Here is a 2,774-nt window from a genome sequence, read left to right as displayed (position 1 = left end):
AAAAAGAACAAAACTAAGCATGCAAAATAAAAATTAAATCAAATTAACTATAAAAAAAACATGCAAAATAAAAAATTAATTTGAATAAAATGAACTTAATGAATTCTACTAGATAGAGCATGCAAGATAAAGAACTATTTCAACTACGGGGTCATCTTTGTCTTCTCCAACGTCGACCTGAAACAGATACGGTGGCAAACATATTAATAATGAGCAACTGAAATTAATTATATCAAGTATTCTCACCTTCATTAATTGTAGAACGTAACATTCCAAAGTTTACAGGTGTGAAAAGTAAACCAACTCCAGAAGGAATACTGTAGCAGAGAATTTGTTATCTCAGTGGAATTCAAATAAATATCCAGTTGCTTTCAATCATGGTTTGAAAATTAACTGTATGATGTTACAAGGCGAAGACGAAACAGCAAATCAAGAATATAATCCCCGCATGACCACACCCATGTAGACATTGGCTGTTTCAGTATAACCAAACTGAACTTTAATTCTCTCCCATTTATTATATAACCTGCAGAAATGGATAAAAAACATATTAATTACACGTATAATTAAGAAACATAAATAAAAAGCAAGTAAAAATAGCTCAATTATAAAATAACAAGCGTTACTTTCACGCCATTTTACATTACAACCATAGATCNATAAAGCAAGTAAAATAGCTGAATTATAATAAAATGACTACAACTGTCATTTTACATCATAACAAATAACCCATAAGATCAATATAGAGCAATTAATATTATAAACGGCATGCATTCTCACCTTAAATAACTGCAGAAAGTAGCTTCCTAAGGTCCACAGGTAGAATTAACAAGCCAAATCCAGGAGGAATATCACTGCAGACAAGTTGTTGTTTCAGTCGTTTCCAAAGTAATTTTCAAATGCCTCCCCTTCTCAGGTTCAAAATTATGTTGCAAGGGTAAGACATCAAAAGCATCGACTCTTTCAGTACCATCAGAATTAGCTGTAATTTCTTCTCACTTGGACAATCTATAAAAACGGACAAGAAAACGTGGTTAATTACAACTTTTAAAGAAAGTAAATCAGTAATATTTTAATGTGGCAATGTGGAGTTAAAGTTAGAAGCTAACTTTCGCGCTGATGAAAAGGCCAGTTCCATGTTTTGCTTCTGCCACTTCTAAAACGTTGTTTAAAAGTCGTTTGATGAAAGTAAGTTACAAATGCCTAAGAAATTGAAGTTTCTGGGACCAGGATTAATATTTTTAATTTATATGGTTTACTTACCAGTTCATTTGTCATAAATCCTTCCTTCAGCAATGCCACACTGTATTCGTTCGTAATCGAAAAAAAGGCACTTTTGTGATTCTTTTTAGGACAGCTACTTTCTGAACCGAATGAACGCAGACACAACTAAGGCACTGTAAATTAATGCTATCCAGGGTTTTTTTTTAATGTTCCTGTGAAATTAAATCTTATGAGTATTCAGATATAATTAATTTAGCCTCCTTAGTAAATAATGTGCATGACACAATACTAAAGTTAATATCAAATAAATATACTAATTATGACATGTATGCTCACCGTGATTAATTAGAAGATCCTCCAAAATGAAACGAACATGGCAGACAACTAGCTTTTTCGGTTGAATCAAAATGAACACTCTTCCATTCTTATTTATCATCAATCTGTAAAAATAGAGAAGAAAAATGAATAAACTAAATAATTAATCAATTAAAACATGAAATACAATGAAAATACGCACCGAATAGCATATAAAATTGCAAAATTTTAAAAATGGCGACGTAGCGTCGATTTCAATAAAAGATGGCAAGATGGACAAAAACGTAGAACATCGCAAAATGTAATAAATTCATAGATTCATAAATAATTGTCAATTTATGCTGCGGTTATATAGATGACTATGAAGGAAAAACCTATAGAGAGTAGATCAAAAAGCAATTCACCAAGTCAACATTAATTATTTTACGTCTGTTCTTACTATAAATGTTCTTCCTCACTTCTCTAGGATCTTTAATCGATGTTCTCTTTGAATCTTTGTTCTCTATGAACTCTCATGATAGACTCTAAACTCAATAAATGTAGTGGCGCTATAAGCGCTAATTTGATTTTTTCAGAAAAAATTTAAACTGAAATTTTGTAATACATACAATTCTAACAAAATGGCGGGTGGTTCGACATTCTATTAACAAAAAAAGTAATATATGTTCGCCACCGCATGCATAATGTGCCAGGAAATTTTGTAATACATACAATTCTAACAAAATAACGGGTGGTTCGACATTCTATTAACAAAAAAAGTAATATATATTCGCCACCGCATGCATAATGTTCCAGGAAATCGTATGTTGCGAAAATTGACAATAAATTAATAATACACAATATTAATTGTACTGTATATGCTCACCTTAATAAAATCGAAAGAGAATTTTAATTTTGCATGCAAGGATGTTAAAATGAACATAGCTTTCCTTTTTTATTAGACCATTTGTCAAGCACAAATGCCACTCAATCAATTGGTGTCAATTAAATTAGCATATCTTCAGTAGTTTTTGAATCTAAAACTGAAACAATTTTCCTTTTTTTAACAGAACTAATAGACGCACAATTATGATACGTATTTTAATCCCGCAAACGACGCACAATTTATTGATAAAGTTTGAACAGTGGATTATGTATATCGTGCGTCAGATTCACACGGTTACCGTCGTAGCTTTATAACCATTTTATAACCGTTAACCTTATCTATGCTTACAGTATGCTACTCTATGAACATA

General features: G+C 31.2%; 1 long non-coding RNA gene across 4 annotated transcripts in view; it reads right to left on the bottom strand.

Annotated features, from left to right (window-relative positions):
* Positions 1 to 2,142, bottom strand: part of LOC108738731 — a 469,009-nt gene extending 466,867 nt beyond the window's left edge. For 2 of the 4 annotated variants that reach the window (XR_003232288.1, XR_003232289.1), the window contains exons 1-3: positions 1,561 to 1,733; positions 1,264 to 1,436; positions 781 to 1,008 (exon numbers count right to left, since the gene is read on the bottom strand). This is a non-coding gene — a long non-coding RNA (uncharacterized LOC108738731). The other 2 variants (XR_003232287.1, XR_003232286.1) reach the window with 2 other exon arrangements.
* Between the last annotated feature and the right edge of the window lie 632 nt (positions 2,143 to 2,774).

Source organism: Agrilus planipennis, unplaced genomic scaffold, assembly GCF_000699045.2.
Source record: "Agrilus planipennis isolate EAB-ADULT unplaced genomic scaffold, Apla_2.0 scaffold192, whole genome shotgun sequence".
In the NCBI taxonomy this organism is placed as follows: Eukaryota; Metazoa; Arthropoda; class Insecta; order Coleoptera; family Buprestidae; genus Agrilus; species Agrilus planipennis.
This window is presented reverse-complemented; position numbering and strand designations above follow the sequence as displayed.